The following is a 12,940-nucleotide window of genomic DNA, read 5'->3' as shown; positions in this document are numbered from 1 at the left end:
TAATTGTAATAATATGTACATAGGCGCTCCTATACACAGCTCGCTTTGGAGCCGGCACTCATTTGACCTGAGGAAGCGGCTTCACGCCGAGAAACGCGTTGTCACAGTGCTGTTTGCATATAATAAATGAAAAGATATTCTATTTTATTACGAGTCAAAGGTTTCAATTATTAAGAGCACGTGTCATTCGATACAAGCTCTGATATAACCTATACAAATTTACGAATTGGGCGCCTCCTTTCTTATCAATTTATATACTGTACCCTACCTAGTAGGGTTTTTCGTTCCCGCCTGTAGAGCGGGCCGAATATTTTTTCATTTGGAGTTGCGACCGATACCTAGCAAGAAAAGGCCGAGTGGGGACGGTATTTCCCCATCTGCGCTAATGAGTGGTTGCCTCTTTGGAGCAACCCAGACTTGTGAGTATATTTTCACCAGAATTATCTCACCCTAAACCCAATAAGACGATATCACAACAGATTGGGCTCCCGGTGGTTGGGTGCATTTTTGTTTGTGTTTCACCAGTTTTTCAGATTCATAATTCCCTATCTGAATGCATTGTCCCATGGCAACAATCATCATTTCAATTCAAAAATGTATATAGCTCAAAGTCACAGTTTAGCCCCATAGGGACCATTGTGTCCATTTGGTATATCCATAAAGATTCTGTTGTTGATAGTTTCAGTTTCCTAATATGGTCTCCCCTCTCCAATCTTTTTCCACTCTTTGTAGTGCACACAAGGAGGAGTCTTGTAATGAGCATTGGTGGAACTCTTTGTAGTGTGCAGATAGAGAATGCTTTTCAAAACCTCTGTTGATATTATAGAGATGTTCTCCTAATCTTTTCTTCATTGCTCTTTTAGTTCTTCCTATATATTGCTTGCCACAGGGGCAACTTATCATGTAAATGACTCCTTTACTTGAACAGGAAAAATTGCCCATTATGGAAAATGTATTGCCATTAGAAAATGACATCTCTTCATGCATCACTCTCACACCTCTGTCTGGTGGCCTCACACATTCCACAATCACCACATCGCTGGTGCTATAATCTGTCCCACATTGGATGTTTTTCTGAATATAATTCTGGGATGTTCCTCAGTTTTAGGGTTTAACATCTCATCTTACCTCAAGATATCCCAATATTTCTTCACAATCCCTTTAATCTTCCCTGCCTGTTCACAATAGTCTAGCAACAAAGCAGTGACTTAATTGTTCTGAGATTCTTCCAAGTTCTTAAAGCGGAATATAACCCTGCATTTCAACTTTGCTCTAAAACATTATTTACAGTATATTATATGCAACCAGCATTTTTTTTTTTACTAGACCAGCATTGGAAGGGTTACACAGGGCTTTAAAGTCCCTAGAGATTTCTGCAGACGAATCCGAACTTGAGTTAGATACTTTTTGTTTACAAATATGTGTTTATTGTGACTCATCTCTCTCACTGAGAAGGAGCTTGGAGGACAGCCAAAGAGATGTATCTATTGATAAACAGTTACACACTAACTAAATAGAATGTAACTATCTGAATGTCTGCACGGAACTTAAAACCTCTGTGTTTAACCCTTCCAATGCTGGTCTAGTAAAAAAAAAAAATGCTTTTTGCATATAATATGCTGTAAATAATGTTTTAGAGCAAAGTTGAAATGCAGGGTTATATTCCGCTTTAACTGCCAATAATCTCTCTCTCTACTGACATCACCTGTTTCTTTCAAAGCTTTTTCCAAGGATTCACCATTATACCATTTTTCCAGAAAATGGTCATTTAATACTTCAATTTCCATATTTAGATCCTTGGGCCTGGAACTGTTGCGTTTCAGACGAAGAAACTGTCCCCTGGGGATATTTGAAAGCCAATTGGATAAATGACAACTGTCAATGTTTATAAAACTATTACAGTCCACTGGTTTAACCACTTTACCCCCGCCCGTACGAATTTCTCCATCCCTTTTTCCATCCTTTAACCCCCAGGGACGGAGAAATCCGTACTTTCCGCGCTCCCGCCGCTGCCCGCGCTCCTGCTCGTAAACACGCCACCCGCCGCTAGTAAACACGCCGCCTCCCCCTCGCCCGGAGATCAGTGAACGGGAAAATCCATTCCCGTTCGTTGATCTAAGCCCCGCAATGATCCGCTGCTCTCCGATGGGCAGCGCGATCATTGTGGAAAAAAAACAAACACTCACAGCCTCCTACTACTTCCTGCGAGCGTCCGGAAGGACGCTCGCAGGTCGCAATAAACAAAAAATTGCTGTTGCCATCTTGTGGCCAAATAGTAAAACTACACACTAAGCATTTTTTACATAGAAATAAATTAGTTATACACAAAAAATTAACTCATTACCTCCCACACTCCCCATTTTTTTTTTTTTGTAATTAAAAAAAAAATTAAAAAATTTACAATTAAAAAAATACATAAATAGTTACCTTAGGGACTGAACTTTTTAAATATTTATGTCAAGAGGGTATAACACTGTTAAAATTAGGGATGGACGCAAAACTGAAAAAAATGCACCTTTATTTCCAAATAAAATATTGGCGTCAAACATTGTGATAGGGACATAATTTAAACGGTTTTATAACCGGGACAAAAGGGCAAATACATTTCATGGGTTTTAATTACAGTAGCATGCATTATTTAAAAACTATAATGGCCGAAAACTGAAAAATAATTAATTTTTTCCCACATTTTTCCTATTTTCCAATTAAAACACATTTACAATAAAATAATTCTTGGCATAATGTCCTACCTAAAGAAAGCCTAATTGGTGGCAGAAAAAACAAGATATAGTTCATTTCATTGCGATAAGTAATGATAAAGTTATAGACGAATGAATGGAAGGAGCGCTGAAAGGTGAAAATTGCTCTGGTGCTCAGGGGGTAAAACCCTTCAGTGGTGAAGTGGTTAAAATATGTTCTAGTATGTAATTTATTAGATTCCATAAAGACTGTGAGATCCAAGAAATTAACCTTGGTCTCACTGTACTCAGCTGTAAAGGTAAGATTGTAATTATTACAGTTAATATCCCCACGGAATTTATCCAAGGACGAACTCCTCCCTCTCCATATGAAGAAGGTGTCGTCTATGAATCTACGCCAAAACAGAAGGTTCGTGCTGCAGCACATGGACCACTGTACAAGGATATGCTCCTCCCAATGGGCCATGTATAAATCCGCAAAGGCCAGCATGAACCTCGTGCCCATCGCCGTTCCAGTGCACTGTAAATAAAAACTGTGATCAAAATAAAAATAATTATAATTTAATATATATTCCATACTCTCTAACATAAATGCCATTTGTTCTGCTTTCAAAGTTTTGTCCTGTAAGAGAAAATATTCAGCAGCTTTTAATCCCATTTCATGCTCAATTACTGTATATAATGAGCTAACATTAATGGTGCATAATATGTCACCCATTTGCCAGTCAATATTAGACAGTTAACTCAGAAAATTACCAGTATCTTTCAGATAAGCTGGAGTATTGACCACTTCTTTTTGTAAGAAACCATCAACATATTTGGACATATTTAGACTTAAAGAACCTTTATCACTTAAAATCCTTTCCCAATAATTGTCTGTGGACTTGGGATGGATTGCCTTTCTCTTTTATTTTTATTTCTCCTTTCTTTTATCTTTTTGTCTACCTTGACCATCTATCTTGTGTGTGCCTAAAGCTGCTCTATAATCTAAGAATTGAGGTTTAGAACTGTCAGGCCTGCGGAGCTTACCTCCGCTGCGGCGACCAGCAGCGCGTCTGCGACTTCCGGGTCGCCTGGCCGCGTTGCCAGAGATGACATCAGCGGCTCGTCAGCTGGGCCTCACTCGCAGGGAGAGAAAGAGGTTGGACGCACATGCTGTTTGCGTCACACCTCTTATGCCTTTAGGAAGCATGTCAGCTGACAGCCGGTCAGCTGACACGCAGGGCTCCACCTCCATATGCTGATTGCTGGGCAGGATGGAGGCGTGGTTGCACTCCCACCTCGGGCTATTTAGTCTCACTCTGCCAGTCTCTCATTGTCTGTTGTAGCTAACACTTCACTGTGAAGGCTTCAGACCTTAGTCAGATCCGTGTGTGCTTTGAATCGGCAGGAACCCGGGGATTTCACACTAGCTCAGGAATAAATATATATTATTGTGATTGTATTATTTGACCTCTGCCTTGCTCTTACTACTCTTTTGCCTAACGATTCTGTACCTTTGCCTATCTGATCTGTGGCCGACCTTTGCCTGAATACTCACTCTGATTTTGCCTAACGATTCTGTACCTTATCTGTCAGATCTGTTACCGACCCGATTTGTTGACCAATCTATTATTTAACCGAGACAATATTGCCTTCTACTGTCTGCAGGCGATTCCCTTATTGGAAACCTCTGATACCTGTCCGTCTGCTAGTGCTCTCATTTTCACTAGCAGATTGTTACAATAACTTAACCACTTGAGGACCACAGTCTTTCTACCCCTTAAGGACCAGAGCCTTATTTTCCATTCAGACCACTGCAGCTTTCACGGTTTATTGCTCGGTCATACAACCTACTATCTAAATGAATTTTCCCTCCTTTTCTTGTCACTAATACAGCTTTCTTTTGGTGCTATTTGATTGCTGCTGCACATTTTACTTTTTATTATATTCATCAAAAAAGACATGAATTTTGTCAAAAAAAATATTTTTTTAACTTTCTGTGATAAAATTTGTCAAATAAAGTAAAATTTCTGTATACATTTTTGTCCAAATTTATTGTGCTACATGTCTTTGATTAAAAAAACCATTCAGTGTATATTTATTGGTTTGGGTAAAAGTTATAGCGTTTACAAACTATGGTGCAAAAAGTGAATTTTCCCATTTTGAAGCATCTCTGACTTTTCTGACCACCTGTCATGTTTCATGAGGGGCTAAAATTCCAGGATAGTATAAAACCCCCCCAAATGACCCCATTTTGGAAAGAAGACATCCCAAAGTATTCACTGAGATGCATGGTGAGTTCAAAGAAGATTTTATTTTTTGTCACAAGTTAGCGGAAAATGACACTTTGAGATAAACAAAAAAAACAAAGTTTCCATTTCTGCTAACTTGTGACAAAAAAAAATGAAATCTGCCACAGACTCACCAAGCCCCTCTCTGAATACCTTGAAGTGTCTACTTTCCAAAATGGGGTCATTTGTGGGGTGTGTTTACTGTCCTGGCATTTTGGGGGGTGCTAAATTGTAAGCACCCCTGTAAAGCCTAAAGGTGCCCATTGGACTTAGGCTGCAAAAAAGTGCCACACATGTACCGCTGTACTCAGGAGAAGTAGTATAATGTGTTTTGTGGTGTATTTTTACATATACCCATGCTGGGTGGGAGAAATATCTCTGTAAATGACAATTTTTTGATTTTTTTACACACAATTGTCTATTTACAGAGATATTTCTCCCACCCAGCATGGGTATGTGTAACAATACACCACAAAACACATTATACTACTTCTCCTGAGTATGGCGATACCACATGTGTGGCACTTTTTTGCACCCTAACTGCGCTAAGGGGCCCAACATCCTATGAGTACCTTTAGGATTTCACAGGTCATTTTGAGGCATTTTAGGGGCCCAAAACCGTGAGGAGTAGTCTGGAAACCAAATGCCTCAAAATGACTGATCAGGGGTATAAGCATCTGCAAATTTTGATGACAGGTGGTCTATGAGGGGGCGAATTTTGTGGAACCGGTCATAAGCAGGGTGGCCTCTTAGATGACAGGTTGTATTGGGCCTGATCTGATGGATAGGAGTGCTAGGGGGGTGACAGGAGATGATTGATGGGTGTCTCAGGGGGTGATTAGAGGGGAAAATAGATGCAATCAATGCACTGGGGAGATGATCGGAAGGGGGTCTGAGGGGGATCTGAGGGTTTGGCCGAGTGATCAGGAGCCCACACGGGGCAAATTAGGGCCTGATCTGATGAGTAGGTGTGCTAGGGGGTGACAGGTGGTGACAAGAGGTGATTGATGGGTGTCTTAAGGTGTGATTAGAGGGGGGAATAGATGCAAGCAATGCACTCGCAAGGTGATCAGGGCTGGGGTTTAAGGGTGTTCTGAGAGTGTGGGCGGGTGATTGGGTGCCCTAAGGGCAGATAGGGGTCTGATCTGATGGGTAGCAGTGACAGGTGGTGACGGGGTGATTGATGGGTGATTGATGGGTAATTAGTGGGTGTTTAGAGGAGAGAACAGATGTAAGCAATGCACTTGGGAGGTGATCTGACGGCGGGTTTGCAGGTGATCTGATGGTGTGGGTGGGTGATCAGATTGCCCGCAAGGGGCAGGTTAGGGGCTGATTGATGGGTGGCAGTGACAGAGGGTGACAGGGGGTGATTGATGGGTGATTGACAGGTGATTGACAGGTGATCAGTGGGTTATTACAGGGAAGAACAGATGTAAATACAGTAATGCACTGGCGAATTGATAAGGGGGGTCTGAGGGCAATCTGAGCGTGTGGGCGGTTGATTGGGTGCCCGCAAGGGGCAGATTAGGGTCTAATCTGATGGGTAACAGTGACAGGTGGTGATAGGGGGTGATTGATGGGTAATTAGTGGGTGTTTAGAGGAGAGAACAGATGTAAACAATGCACTTGGGAGGTGATCTGACGGCAGGTTTGCGGGCGATCTGATGGTGTGGGTGGGTGATCAGATTGCATGCAAGGGGCAGGTTAGGGGCTGATTGATGGGTGGCAGTGACAGGGAGTGATTGATGGGTGATTGATAGGTGATCAGTGGGTTATTACAGGGAAGAACAGATGTAAATAATGCACTGGCGAATTGATAAGGGGGAGTCTGAGGGCAATCTGAGCGTGTGGGCGGTTGATTGGGTGCCCACAAGGGGCAGATTAGGGTCCAATCTGATGGGTAACAGTGACATGTGGTGATAGGGGGTGATTGATGGGTGATTGATGGGTATTTAGTGGGTGTTTAGAGGAGAGAACAGATGTAAACAATGCACTTGGGAGGTGATCTGACGGCGGGTTTGCGGGCGATCTGATGGTGTGGGTGGGTGATCAGATTGCCCGCAAGGGGAAGGTTAGGGGCTGACTGATGGGTGGCAGTGACAGGGGGTGACAGGAGGTTATTGATGGGTGATTGACAGGTCATTGACAGGTGATCAGTGGGTTATTACAGGGAAGAACAGATGTAAATAATGCACTGGCGAATTGATAAGGGGGAGTCTGAGGGCAATCTGAGCATGTGGGCGGTTGATTGGGTGCCCGCAAGGGGCAGATTAGGGTCTAATCTGATGGGTAAAAGTGACAGGTGGTGATAGGGGGTGATTGATGGGTGATTGATGGGTAATTAGTGGGTGTTTAGAGGAGAGAACAGATGTAAACAATGCACTTGGGAGGTGATCTGATGGCGGGTTTGCGGGCGATCTGATGGTGTGGGTGGGTGATCAGATTACCCGCAAGGGGCAGGTTAGGGGCTGATTGATGGGTGTCAGTGACAGGGGGTGATTGACAGGTGATTGACAGGTGATCAGTGCGTTATTACAGGGGGGATAGATGCATACAGTACACAGGTGGGGGGGGGGGGTCTGGGGAGAATCTGAGGGGTGGGGGTGATCAGGAGCCCCCAAGAGGCAGTTAGGACCTAAAATAAAAAAATAGCGTTGACAGATAGTGACAGGGAGTGATTGATTGGTGATTAGGGGAGTAATTGGGTGCAAACAGTGGACTGGGGGTTGGGCAGGGGGGTCTGAGGGGTGCTGTGGGCGATCAGAGGGAAGGAGGGGGGGCAGGATCAGTGTGTTTGGTGCAAACTAGGGTGGCTGCAGCCTGCCCTGGTGGTCCCTCGGACACTGGGACCACCAGGGCAGGAGGCAGCCTGTATAATACACTTTATATACATTACAATGTGTATCATACACTTTGTAGCGGCGATCGTGGGGTTAACAACCCGCCGGCGCTTTCGAACGGCTGGCAGTTTGTCGTCGCGGGTTGGTGGAGCCAGCTGCCGGGGGAAGCGCACGTCACCAGTGACGCGATCGCTCCCCCGGCATGCCGAAAGGACGCAATGCCCATGGGCGTATTGCGGTCCTTCCGGCATCAATTTTGCCGCCGCCCATCGACTGTGGGCGGTCGGCAAATGGTTAATGACCTCAGAGTTCGAACTTCCTTTGCTGATTTATCAAGTTTGGGTGATTTGGGACTTTCTATGGACAGTACAGAGTATATATTGTGCACTGTTGCTTTAATCTTTGAAATGGCATCTTCCAAATGCTTCTTCTTCAGATTAAGCCCTGATGTTTCTTCTAAATTGAACCTCAAATTATTGCCAGTTATGCTTGTACAGTTCCAACCTGTAGCTCCTGTTGCTCTATTCAGAGCAACATCACTATCAGACCTCATTGAATGGAATGATCCATCTAAAGTGATTTGCGCAGGAGTCTCAGAGCCAGGCGGATCACCACATTCATATAAATTCGTCATGGCCTGGGGCTCGAGCACAGCAAACGCCAGTTGTAATTGAATCTCTGGATCCATCTGGGAAACTCCAAAGCCGATGCTGCCAGTATGAGTCTCCAGGTCAGCTGGACCATCAGTATTATTCACATCCACCACGGCCTGGGACCCAGAGGCTGTTCCTGCAGCCAGCATTGATCTTCCCTTTTGTACCTCAATATTAATTTCTCCACAGTTTTTAATGTCAGAGCTACTATCCCATCTAGAACCCTCTCCAGAGCTGTATAAGGTTGCTATGGTAAAATGGGAGTGCTTAGACCTTGGATGAATGCTTATAAGCTGGCAGAAGGTGGTGATTGGCAGCTCTGATGAAGAGGGGCGTACCCCTTGAAACGTAAGCATCCAACACACAGCAGTGACTTCACTGGAAGGAGTGCTCTGACCAGCATGGAGCGCAGCACTTCCTGGATCACCGTTCGCAGAAGCAGGCTTTCAGCGTGACTGCCCTGCGCCCCTTGCACCATGGAAAGTACCACCTCTCCCCGCTAAAGCCTGGCCAGTGAAGACGGTGGATTGAGGCAGTGGTGACGGTTCTTTTTCATCCAGACGCCGGGAGGGTAATGTATGGCTGGATTTACCCACTGGCTTATGCAAATTTTTCCTTCTTAGCAAATTCCAGCATTCGATGAGTATGCAGTGTATTGCTGATTGATACAATATATGCTCTCTGGAATGCATCATCAGTAACTTACTGCTAATTTAGTGACTATTCTATCAAAGGAGGACGAATATAATCTCATATTAAGAGTGTGCAGTGGATCATTTTTAAGTGATTTTTACAGTTGAATGCAACTGATTTTTTTACAGGGATCCCACTTTGAATATTTTTTTGCCTTAAAACATCTTACTGCAGTGAGTGTGAGTGAGTATGTGAGTATGGTGGCAAATAGTTTTAAGGGGGGAAGGTGCTATTTTTAGCTTAAAATCTGGTTTGTACTGTTTAAAACTGAATAAAGTTGAATACTTTTTAACTAGCGCTGTGGACTCTAGATTGTATTTTTTTTTCTTTTAAGTTCATAAACTGGGGTTTGGGGAAGGATTACAATCTCTATCAAGCTTTTATTTCTGTATAGTTTTTACATTCAGTCACACAAACAGGAGGACTACGGAATTAAATACTCTTTTTAATACTGATTTCTGCTCATTGTTAGGTTCTTCTTTGACCCAACTGGCAGAAATAGTGTTCCTTGGTAAAAAGCTAAGCATTCTTTGCGAGAGATCCTTTATGGCCCTTTTACACCTAAAATTGCAATCGTTATTCCAAACGTTTTTTGCTGCGATTTTCGAAAAGACTATTGGAGGCTAAACTCATGAAAATTGCAGCATGCAACTTTTTCGCAAATAAATCGAATCACAGTGGTGGAAAAGGGGCAACAAGATTAACATGGTATTCCCAGTGCTCTTGCAATAGGAAAAACATGACTACTTCAATAATTGAATCGGAGTGCAGTCGGTGGAAAAGGACCCTCAGTGACAATGCCCATAGTGACAGAGCACATGCTCCTGTCACAGACCCCTTAGTGAAAATCTGCAAATTGATACATTCCCATGACACAACCTTTTGTGACAATCCCCATTGTTAGAATTTCCCCTGTCACTGTCCAATAAATTAAAATCTTCATAGTGACAGATTAACCGGTGAGAGACCCATTTTGCAGAGCCCTCAGTGGCAAGTGGAGTCTGGTTTCATCTGGTGTGTACGGAGCTAAAGGCCCCTTGGTGACAAATTCAGCTGTGACATATGCCTAGTGTTGGGCGAACACCTAGATGTTCGGGTTCGCGAACGTTCGCCGAACATCGCGGCGATGTTCGGGTGTTCGACCCGAACTCCGAACATAATGGAAGTCAATGGGGACCCGAACTTTCGTGCTTTGTAAAGCTTCCTTACATGCTACATACCCCAAATTTGCAGGGTATGTGCACCTTGGGAGTGGGTACAAGAGGGAAAAAAATTTAGCAAAAAGAGCTTATAGTTTTTGAGAAAATCGATTTTAAAGTTTCAAAGGGAAAACTGTCTTTTAAATGCGGGAAATGTCTGTTTTCTTTGCACAGGTAACATGCTTTTTGTCGGCATGCAGTCATAAATGTAATACATATAAGAGGTTCCAGGAAAAGGGACCGGTAACGCTAACCCAGCAGCAGCACACGTGATGGAACAGGAGGAGGGTGGCGCAGGAGGAGAAGGCCACGCTTTGAGACACAACAACCCAGGCCTTGCATGAGGACAAGAAGCGTGCGGATATCAATTTGCGTTTTGTCGCCATGCAGTCATAAATTTAATACAGATGAGAGGTTCAATAAACAGGGACCGGAAACGCTAACCCATCACAGATGTTCATTGTTCATGTTACTTGGTTGGGGTCCGGGAGTGTTGCGTAGTCGTTTCCAATCCAGGATTGATTCATTTTAATTTGAGTCAGACGGTCTGCATTTTCTGTGGAGAGGCGGATACGCCGATCTGTGACGATGCCTCCGGCAGCACTAAAACAGCGTTCCGACATAACGCTGGCTGCCGGGCAAGCCAGCACCTCTATTGCGTACATTGCCAGTTTGTGCCAGGTGTCTAGCTTCGATACCCAATAGTTGAAGGGTGCAGATGGATTGTTCAACACAGCTATGCCATCTGACATGTAGTCCTTGACCATCTTCTCCAGGCGATCGGTGTTGGAGGTGGATCTGCACGCTTGCTGTTCTGTGTGCTGCTGCATGGGTGTCAGAAAATTTTCCCACTCCAAGGACACTGCCGATACCATTCCCTTTTGGGCACTAGCTGCGGCTTGTGTTGTTTGCTGCCCTCCTGGTCGTCCTGGGTTTGCGGAAGTCAGTCTGTCGGCGAACAACTGGCTAGAGGAGGGGGAGGATGTCAATCTCCTCTTTAAAGTCTCCACAAGGGCCTGCTGGTATTCTTCCATTTTGACCTGTCGGACTCTTTCTTCAAGCAGTTTTGGAACATTGTGTTTGTACCGTGGATCCAGAAGGGTATAAACCCAGTAATTGGTGTTGTCCAGAATGCGCACAATGCGTGGGTCGCGTTCAATGCAGTCCTAGGCCGAAGAGGTCATAGCCTAGGGTTACAAAAACCTGTTTATTTGGGCTATTTCAATGGTAGTGATGGTGACGTACATAAATCTCAGCCATGGCCGTTAGCAACGTCTGGATTTCACGAAATGTCTCATGCAGGTAGAAGACATATTGTTAGACTTGGATTCCAAAGATGGGGTCCCTACATCTCTGCAAACCAGAGTTACAGGGGTCCAAAATTGGTAAAATCCCCCATAGACTTTCATTGCCTCCCTATTTCACTTTCCAAAATCTCACATCTTTTCAAAGGGCAATGGCTCAGCAGTACCAAATTTTCTAGCATTGTAGGGACCCTTAGAGGGAACATGACTGGTGAGTTTCAGGCCCCTAGGCCAAAGAGGTCATAGCCTAGGGTCACAAAAACCTGTTTATTTGGGCTATTTCAATGGTAGTGATGGTGACGTACATAAATCTCAGCTATGGCCGTTAGCAACGTCTGAATTTCACGAAATGTCTCATGCAGGTAGAAGACATATTGTTAGACTTGGATTCCAAAGATGGGGTCCCTACATCTCTGCAAACTAGAGTTACAGGGGTCCAAAAATCCCCCATAGACTTTCATTGCCTCCCTATTTCACTTTCCAAAATCTCACATCTTTTCAAAGGGCAATGGCTCAGCAGTACCAAATTTTCTAGCATTGTAGGGACCCTTAGGGGGAACATGACTGGTGAGTTTCGGGCCCCTAGGCCAAAGAGGTCATAGCCTAGGGTCACAAAAACCTGTTTATTTGGGCTATTTCAATGGTAGTGATGGTGATGTACATAAATCTCAGCTATGGCCGTTAGCAACGTCTGAATTTCACGAAATGTCTCATGCAGGTAGAAGACATATTGTTAGACTTGGATTCCAAAGATGGGGTCCCTACATCTCTGCAAACCAGAGTTACAGGGGTCCAAAATTGGTAAAATCCCCCATAGACTTTCATTGCCTCCCTATTTCACTTTCCAAAATCTCACATCTTTTCAAAGGGCAATGGCTCAGCAGTACCAAATTTTCTAGCATTGTAGGGACCCTTAGGGGGATCATGACTGGTGAGCTTTGCCACTGCTGAGCCATTGCCCTTTGAAATGGTGTGAGATTTTGGAACGGTAAATAGTAGGCCCAATGAAAGCCTATGGGGGATTTTACCAATTTTGGACCCCTGTAACTCTGGTTTGCAGAGATGTAGGGACCCCATCTTTGGAATCCAAGTCTAACAATATGTCTTCTACCTGCATGAGACATTTCGTGAAATTCAGACGTTGCTAACGGCCATAGCTGAGATTTATGTACGTCACCATCACTACCATTGAAATAGCCCAAATAAACAGGTTTTTGTGACCCTAGGCTATGACCTCTTTGGCCTAGGGGCCCGAAACTCACCAGTCATGTTCCCCCTA

The sequence above is a fragment of the Hyperolius riggenbachi genome, chromosome 12 (genome assembly GCF_040937935.1).
Source record: "Hyperolius riggenbachi isolate aHypRig1 chromosome 12, aHypRig1.pri, whole genome shotgun sequence".
NCBI lineage: Eukaryota > Metazoa > Chordata > Amphibia > Anura > Hyperoliidae > Hyperolius > Hyperolius riggenbachi.
The sequence above is the reverse complement of the archived record's forward strand: the minus strand, read 5'-3'. Positions refer to the sequence as shown.